Source organism: Dipodomys ordii, unplaced genomic scaffold (assembly GCF_000151885.1).
Source record: "Dipodomys ordii isolate 6190 unplaced genomic scaffold, Dord_2.0 Scaffold32, whole genome shotgun sequence".
NCBI classification, from domain to species: Eukaryota; Metazoa; Chordata; class Mammalia; order Rodentia; family Heteromyidae; genus Dipodomys; species Dipodomys ordii.
In genome coordinates this window covers 355,190-364,887 of record NW_012267248.1, presented here as the reverse complement: position 1 = coordinate 364,887, position 9,698 = coordinate 355,190, and the positions used below count along the sequence as shown (strand labels likewise).

Here is a 9,698-nt window from a genome sequence, read left to right as displayed (position 1 = left end):
AGAAATTATGTAATCACTTAATCACAATCAAAAAACAAAAAGAACTTCGGGGAAGGGAGAGAGGAAGGGGATGGTAGGGGGAAAACAATGGAGGGGCTAACAATGTTGAAGAGGAAGTGTACTCATTACCTCACTCATGTAACTGTAACCCTCTGTATAGTATCTTTACAATAAAAAATAAAAATTAAAAAAGCATAATATCCCTTTGTTTTACTTTAAGTGATCTAATAAGTAGAAATATGTTTTATTATATTTGAATATTACTAACCATGTGGGAGTATTTGAGAATCTTTAAAAATTCTTATCCATTTATACTTATTCTTAGTTTACCTAATCATACCCTTTGTCTTCTATTTTTTAAGTAAATTATTTTTATTTTTCTTATTTGCTTTTATAACAATTTTAACCCTTTGTTATAATTAGTTTTGAGTCTGTGGCTTTTTATATCATAATTTTTACTTGATTCGGAATAATCAACATTGCCTACACTGGCCCAAATTCCTTCACATTCTAGAATTTCATAGTTCACCCAAAGGTGAACATAGCATTGTATATATGGATGTCCAAACAGGCCATTTGGAAACAAGTTTTGTCCTGTCATTAATTTGCTTAATTTCTCCTTCTTGTCCAAAAGTTACTTAAAGGTAACCTTACTTTGAAAAGTTCAAGTTAATTTTAGCTTCATTTAGGTTTTGTGTATTATACAGCCTTTTGCATTTGTCTAAAGATTGTTTTCAATGTTTATGAACATAAAATTCAAGAGGCATTGTAAATCTACAAGTAAATCCAATGAACAGTACAAGACAAATAATTATTCTTGGACATGATTAATTAAACAGCACCCTAAACATTGACACAAAGAACAAAGGAAGGCATTCTTAGGAGAGCATAACAAGGGCTCAAAAGATGTGAGCATATGATTATATAAAATGATGCTTATTGAAATAAACTCCAAGAAATGGAAACAAGAGGGGTTTTGATTGTACTGTTTACAGTTATTTTTCCTTCTGTTTATTTCTTTTTGTCACTGTTTTTGATTTCAGTACCCTTTGTCTTGTATAAAAATTTATCTGGTTTGGGGAGTGAAAGGAGAAGCATAGAAATGGTGGGACAGCAGTGATAGTCACTAGACACTATGTTATAAATGAACTATACAACTTGGGAGGAGAGGGGAAAACTGGGAAAAAATGAGGGAGGAGGTGACATTGTTAAAATGGGTTATGCAACTGTAACATCTCTGTATATTATCTTTACAATTAAATTTAAATTAAAAAATTGAGAGACATTACAAAAACTAAATTAGGCATCTGGCAACTGAAGATTAGATTTATCCTCATGCTCAGTGTTATTTTGTTCTAGTTGGCTATTAAAACCACCTTTATTCTGGATGATGTAATAGTAGTAGAAATAATAATAATAATAAATCATTATTTCTTAGCATGTCAGGCAACCTTTTCTGTTCTGCAATGTTGGGGATAAAACCTAGGTCTTCCTGCCTGCTAGGCATGTATTCTATTATTAAGTCCTTTGGGGCATTTTGGTTTGGATTTTATTTTTTATTTATTTATATTTTTTGTTAGTCATGGGGCTTGAAATCTGGGCCTGAGCTCTGTCCCTTAGCTTTTCAGCTCAAGACTAGCACTCTACCACTTGAGCTGCAATGCCACTTCTGTTTTTTCTGGTGGTTTATTGGAGGTAAGAATCTCACAGACTTTCCTGCCTGAGCTGGCTCTGAACCATGATCCTCAGATCTCAGCCTCCTGAGTAGCCACCAGCACCCAGCTGTTTTGAATTATATTAGTATACATTAATTGTAAAAACTAATGAGTTTCATTGTAATGTTTTTGTGAATATAATGTACATAGATCATATCTTTCCTCCCCTATTTTCTTTTGTAATGCTCAGTCTCTTTCATAATATTTCCACTTCTACAATCATGTCATGTTTTCTATACTCCACATATAAAACAAACATACCATGTTTTTCTTTCTGAGTCTGTCTTATTTTGCTTAACATTATCACTGATTCTATTTTCTTGCAAATGATAAAACTTCATTTTTGTTTATGGCTTAGTAATTTATATCTATCATGTACATATATCTCCTATTCCTTATCTATTTATCCATTAATGGGCACCCAACCTGATGTCATAACTTGTTTATTGCAAATAGTACCACAGTACATATAGTTATGCAGCATTTCTATTGTATGCTGACTTTGAATTCTTCATATATATATGTATACATCCATCCATCCTCCATATACATATATACACACACACATATATATGTTTACACACATATATTTATTCCTCCTGCCTTTTCTACCTTCCCATTTTTTGTTGTTTGCTTTCTTGATGAAAGTCACTCTGACTATGGTAATGTGGAAATTAAATGACAGCAAGGCATTAATCTAAGTCTAGACCTTTCCAGGAGTAGACTCTTGTATGACTGCTCAGAACTCATATGCATGAAGCCAGCCCCAGTGACAATACATCATTTTTTTTTAATCTTCAAAATGGCAGATTGTTTGTTATGGTGGAATTATGCAGTGATATCACCATTGTCCTTAGCAACACTATCAGCAATTTCTTATTGTCTTCTACTTCTTAACCCACTTCATATTTCTTAGAGTAATAATCTTAGAATTTCTTTATTCTTTTGTCACATTAAAATCCGTGTCATTACTATACAAGAAAATAATATGAAAACAAAGTGATAATTACCCAAGATGTCTGTTTTTATACTTTGATATCACAGAGGCTCAACCCTGAATCCTAGGAGAAGTATATGGGTTTTACTTCCACCATAACTAAAAATCTGCACATTTGGGATTTGCTAATATTTCACTAATTTCATAAAATTCAATGTATTCAAATTTTGAATATCAAATATCACTTTCATCTTTGAATCACTTGGTGGTCATGAGTACATTCTCTTCAGCACCCAAATGACTTTTTTGTCATGTTTTCTCTGAGTCTTGATTCTCAGATAATAAGCAGAAAAATCTCCAAATTGAATGGTCTCTTAATGTGATTGTGGCTCCAGGAAAGAAAGAGGAGGAACAGGAAGATGAGGAGGACAAGGAGGAAAAAGAGGAAGAGGATGAAGGAACAAAGAGAAAGAGCACTATGATTAATCATGAGTATATTTCCACTGTCACATTAAGTCACATAGGACAAAACCGTATAACTAAGCCACTAAAATTGTCAAGAAAACCCACATATCATGAATAGAATGACTTAAAGTATGTTGAATCATGTTTCAAACAAAAAATCTGAGGAAACCATTTTCATCCTTATTAATATACTTACAAAGCTAGATGAGTAAAAGGAAACACAGAGGAGAGAGAGGAAGGGAAACCCAGTAGAGTAGAGCATTAGAAAAGTTACTTTCAGAAATGTGTAAGGTGTCTCTGTAAATGTTCAAGGATGTCAAAGTCTAATTACAATGTTCTAGGGAATAGAGACTGTGTAGGAGTTCTTCTTCAAAGGGAATGCCCCAGGTAGTACACTTCTCAAAATTCACAATGTGGAAATTACCAAAACAGTTGTATTGTTGTTCCACCTCCAAAGCTATGTCAGATAGCAATTAGATTTAAGAATCATGTCCTGAACTAATTATTATTTAATGCAAATAGAAGAGTGATGTTTGTGAAGTGTTTACTATGCATGTGTAGTCTTGGCATAATACATGCATTAATTCATTTAATTCTCACATAAAGAACTTCCCAAATGTAGACAGATCAAAATTTCAATTTTGAAGATAAAAAATGATGTACTGGCACTGGGCCTGGCTTCATGCATATGAGTTCTGTGCAGTCATATATGAGTCTACTCCTAGAAAGTTCTAGACTTAGATTAGTGCCTTGCTGTCATTGTCTTGATTTTTCTTAATAATTTTTGGACCAATTGTCCCTCATTTCTATCTTACACTGCAGATAAGTCTTGCTCAGACCTGCCCTTGGGTTGAATGTAGGCTGTTTGGAAGGTGGCTCCCCTCTCCTACAGATCTTTGGGTAGACTATTCTATTGGCATGAACCTGTGACCTTTGCCTAGTCCATTCCTAACACATACATGTCTTTTTAGAGAAATAGCACTATATTTCTTTCCTGCCCTCTGCCCAGGCTTCAGAAGCGATAGGCTCCAAGAACTTCTCCCACACCCTCGCATAGTCTGTGGCTTACAGCTTGAAGTGAGAGAGGATTAGAACTTTTCTCTATTTGGGACTGTAGATGCTTTCTACCTTTGCTTAGGTTTTCATTAGAAGGCAACATCTGTCTCTTGTCTGATGAAGACTGAAGGTGTTCAAGTATAAATGACTGAAATTTCGTAGTTGCTGAGAGGGTATGTTGGGTAGCCACTTTATTCAATGGTCTTCCTTGTTGCTTATGATAATAAAGAATTCCCCATTGTTGGGGGAGGAGGATTGGGTGGGGGGGCGGGGGAGGGTGAGAAGGGATGGGAAGGGGAAACAAAGGAGGAGGCTGCAATGTTTGATAATAAATGTACTCATAATCTTGCCCATGTAATTGTAACCCCTCTGTACAGTATTTTCACAATAAAAAAAAAGACATGCAGAATTCCCCATTGTTTAGGGTGTCCTTGAGCCATATTTTCACAGTACTGGGCAGAGTTAGATCCTGGCCCTTTACACACTGCATTGAGAAACACTGGATCATTTCTTTGCTCAGGAGAGTCACTCTCCAGGAATAATGACCAAATCTCAATCTCTCTTTGTGTGTAGGTAGAGGTAAAAAATGTAGTGAGTGGAGTGTGGATTGGTACGTATATACCCATAGGACACTAGTCTTTTCTTCTGTTTCTCAGTGAGCCAGAAATACTCCTTTTGTAATTACAGCCCTCCAAGTAAGGGACAGAGTAGTAACCAGAGCAAAAAGTTAGTGGTGGCTGGGCACCGATGGCTCACATCTACAATCCGAGCTACTCGGGAGGCTGAGATCTGAGCATCATGGTTCAAAGCCAGCCTGGGCAGGAAAGTCTGTGAGATTCTTATCTCCAATACACCACCAGAAAACCAGAAGTGGTGCTATGGCTCAAGTGGCAGAGTGCTAGTCTTGATCTGAAGAGCTGAGGGACAGTACCCAGGATCAGAGTTCAAGCCCCATAATTGACAAAAAAAATGTTAGTGATGCTTCCAGCTCAGAGCCCTGCCTTGGCATCATCAGTTAGTCACACACTATAGAGTCCAGTAACCAGATACATCATGGACTCATTCCATAAACAGGTATGTATTTTTTGTTCATCTCAGGCATATCCTCATTCAAGAGGAGGACAGAGACCTGCCAGGTATAGTTTTCACGTCAGGCAGCCCACACTGTGATTTGGAGGGACTGGCACAAATGTGGAAATTCCACCAAGAATAGGACTGTGAGGCATGACCTACAGCCTTGTCAAATTCTAAGAAAGGATAAATAGGGAATAGAGACTGTGTAAGATAAATGTTAGGGGAGATGTCATCAAAGAAGTGAAACAGGCTGGCTTTTAAAATATAATCCAGTTCATAACAAGCAGAGAAATGTATTCTAGGCAGGAGAGATGGCAGCATCTGGGCCTGGGAATAACTAGATCTTTAGAACTGAGAACAAGCTGGTCTTTCCATGTGCAGCCATCTACCAGGGATACAGGAAGGGATTTAGGGACAGGCAGAAGCTTCTGACTTTAAAACTAGAGGGCCACTGTCTACCCTTGAGTAATCACAGCAGTATTAAAGTTATGGTTTTAGGGTTAGAGTAGTTTGCAGAGCACTGGCTAGAGGAGATGAGCCATGGTCTGGCATTCACCTGAAGATGGAAATGCAGGTGAGGGTGTAAATGTGGGGAAGACATAGAAAACTTGGCTAATGTCTAATTCTTGAATATCTAGCTTGTGTATTATGAGTTGAATCCCCTTTGGGGCAAAAGTGAACTTATTTGGAAAGGGAACCTTTTCAGAGGTGATTTAATTGAACTGAGGCAATTAGAGTCTTGGTACAATATTATCAATGTCTTTACTACAAGGATACATGAATCCACACAGGGAAAAGCCATGTGGTGTTGAAGACAGACTGTCACCAAACCACAAACAGCAGTCTGAAGGAACCAACTCTAACAACACCTTGACCTCAGACTTCTGTCTTCCAGCACCATAACAGAAGAAAATTTCTGTTTTCTGAAGCCATCTAGTTTGTGAAAGTTTGTTGAAACAATTCTGGCAAACTAATATCTATGCCTATAAAAGGATAGTTATTTCAAAGAGCTAAACGACTGAGAGCCAGGCTAACTTGAAGAGGATAGGGTCTGTGGAGTGTGGAAACTTGAATTGGTGCAAGGATCTATAGTTTTCTCCTTCAGATATGGGACAGGAATTTATCAGAAAGTTTTCAAAGAAGTATAACTGGGACCAGCAAGAGAAAGAATCAACAAAATTGGCAGAGCACAGTCAAGGCATGGAAGAGTTGAGGAAGTCACATACTCAGAAAACAGGTGTCAGAAGAGAAAGTATGGTCCATAGTGACCAGTGTCTTGACAGAAAAGTAGGGAGAAATGGCCCTATAGGGATCTTCAGCTAAACACAAACCTTCAGAAAGGTCAAAGGATTTATTTACAATCTCTGATTTCAGCCATTGTCATAGAACCAGGGTTGTTTCTGAAGCCTTATGGGAAGACCAAATTTAAACCTAGCCCTGACCTTGAAAGAACAAGAGAACAAGATGTACTTTTTCATTTCTCACTTTTAGAAACTCTCATAGAGCATAGAAACCCTGTGACAATCAACCACGGCTCGCATTTGGGTTTTTAAACCTATGGACCATGAAGGATTTTCTGTGACACATTCACATTCCTAGTCATTTGTAGAGTTATACTTCTATCATCCCGAGAACTAGTACCAAATGGAAGACAAGGGCTACACTAGTGGCTCTATTTATAATGTTGTTTTAGCATATACATATGGCTTCTGTTTTAAAACACTTTTTCCTGAAGCTAACTAAGGAAGAAAAATTTAAGTAGATTCTAAAGAAACAAATTTAGAGGCTGGCCAGAAATATCTTCAGAGATACAGCCAAGCATATGTCTGAGACAAGCAGAAATGGTCAGATAAGTGGATGTTAGGCAAAATGAACCCCAAGATAAGGATTCAAATGTTTTTTTCTTTCTTGCAATTGTTTCTAACATATTTATAAGATGATTTCTTTGTTGCTTTGTATGTCCCCACAGTATAACCCCTGTTTAACTGTATTTGATGTTGGCATAATTTGTGGAGAGGAAGGGAAAGAACAAATTGCTTAAATAGGGATACAGATGGACCCATTGTAACAATGAGAAGTACAAGAGGTTATGTAGAAAATGAAATTTACAACTTTGGCGGGAGTAGGGGGTGAGAAAGGGGGAGCAGGGATAGGGGAAGGAGTGGGGATAGGGAGATGGGAAGGGATGGGAAGAGGAAATAAAGGAGGAGGCAACAATGCTTGATAAGAAATGTACTCATTCATTACATTGCCCATGTAATTGTAACCCCTCTGTATGGTATTTTCACAACTAAAAAAAAAAGAAATGAGGAAAGGTCTTTACCCATTGAAAGTACTGGTGATAAAATGTAGAAGGTTCTGGTTTATTTCTATTTCAAGTAAGGGAAATCAATGTTACTTGGGAAGAAAAAATATTGGTATGTGTCAGATTGTTGACAACATGTATGCAATGATGTGAAAGTCAGGGAACACTTTGATTCAAGCAAAAACATTTTTTAAATGTGGCTCTTTCAATCCTCTGGCTCCCTCTTGAGGGCTACTTAGCTTTTGAAAGTGAGGGAGAAGCTACAGTTTAATCTACTATTTGTGTCAGCTTCCCAGAGTTCTAGAAAGGAGTGATGAAATGTTATCTATTGGATGAAATCCAGACTAAGTTCTCAGCTTAAATTCTATTTCCCTTAGCTGGTTTGGATCTCACTAAGTTTTTTATCACTCACTCATGTGTGTTGACTTTATAGCACAAATCTCATAATTCATATACATTCCTGCCTTCTCTCTGAATAATGAATTACTTTCCAATTTTGTCTTCTTATCTTGCTACAGTGTTTGACACATATTAAGTGCTTAAAAGATAAATATTTGAGCTGGTTTCTGGTGGCTCAAAACTGTAATCCTAGCTACTCAGGAAGCTGATATCTGAGGATTGCAGTTCAGTGCTAGCCTATACAGGAAAATCCACGAGACTTTTATTTCCAGTTAACCATCAAAAAGCCCAAAGTGGAGCTGTGGCTCAAATGGTTGAGCAGTAGCATTGAGCACAAAAGTGCAGGCCCAGGATGGGCAAAATAAATAAACAAAATAATTATTTGTTTAACAAGTGAAATGTTAATTCATGCTCAGTGAACCGTATACAGGGAAACAATAGGCACTTTCAAGATCAGTTTCTTATCTCTAACAGTGAAGATATTGGGATACTGGGTCTTCACAATAGGTATATTTTAAGAAAATTGACAGATGTGGTTTCTTGAAAGAAGTGAAATATTAGCTGGTAAGTAATGGGCTTATTTATATAATAAAAACATAAGCATTCTTTTTCACAGATAGGCATAGGACCCTATCCTTATGAAAATAAGACAAGGGCAGGAAAGTCTTGATATATTATGCATTGAGAACGTGCAGGAAGGGATGTAGGTAGACAAAGGCAAAAGGGAAAGGGCCCAAGAAAGGGATCTGACATACATTGAAAAGCCCATATTCTCTTAAGTCACAAATGTGTGACATTAGGAAAAGCCATGAGCAGAGAGGGAGGACTTTAGAGATTATATAGTCCAATCAAAGGATCTGCACTTGTAGTCTCAGATCTCACTCTGGGATTTAGTTTGAATGATTGTAAATTCCCTATAATGAGTGAAAGAACAGTTACTCTCTTTTGAGACCCACTCTGCCTATTCATCTTATGTTGTGTCTGTCCTGGCAACAGCAAGGACAATATGAATACAGGAAGTCTTTAACACTATCATTTGAGGGAGGAGCCACATTCTGCCATTTTATTTCCAGTATGACCCAGGCTGTGAGGTACCACTCAGTTAGCTACCAATTCTCAGGCATCTGTGTGTGGCCCTTTGCCTCCATTAAAATTCCCTTTGATCTCTCCCATTTTGACTCATTTGGGAAGATAGGCCTGAATCTTGATTGTTTGCTGAATTACAACAATATTCAGAGCAGTATTCACCACATTGACCCATTTAGTATACTGGCTTTCTGGGTTGGGGTTGTGTTATAGGAAAATTGGCTAGCCCTTTTCCTTATTTCCATGAAATAGTTCACTGCTGTTATTATGCAAATCACTCACCTAGTGTGGAGAGATCAGTGCTGACCACTTACCTGGTTTTCTCTCATGTAACTGCTGTTTCATTGTGTTGCACAAGTGTGACATCCTCGGACAATGGCTGTTGTAGATTGTTGCACTGAACTATAAATCTCTGCTGCATTTTCCCTAACCAGACTTAATAGTTTTCTATATAGTGGAACTGGTCCACTAGTGTGTTGGATGCATAGATCAAATGCCAGGAGATAAAAAATTAGTAAAAGAATAAAACTCCACTGAAGATCCTGGTCATTTGTCATCGCCACAGCTGTGGTTCTTACCAAGGAATGTGTTACTTACTCTGAGCTTCCATTGAGCAATGGCCTTGGTCCATGGACAATTAAATTATGTCTATCATTAACAT

At 37.3% G+C, this 9,698-nt stretch overlaps 1 pseudogene; it reads right to left on the bottom strand.

Annotated features, from left to right (window-relative positions):
* LOC105985884 overlaps positions 1-9,403 on the bottom strand; it is a 77,753-nt pseudogene extending 68,350 nt beyond the window's left edge.
* Between the last annotated feature and the right edge of the window lie 295 nt (positions 9,404-9,698).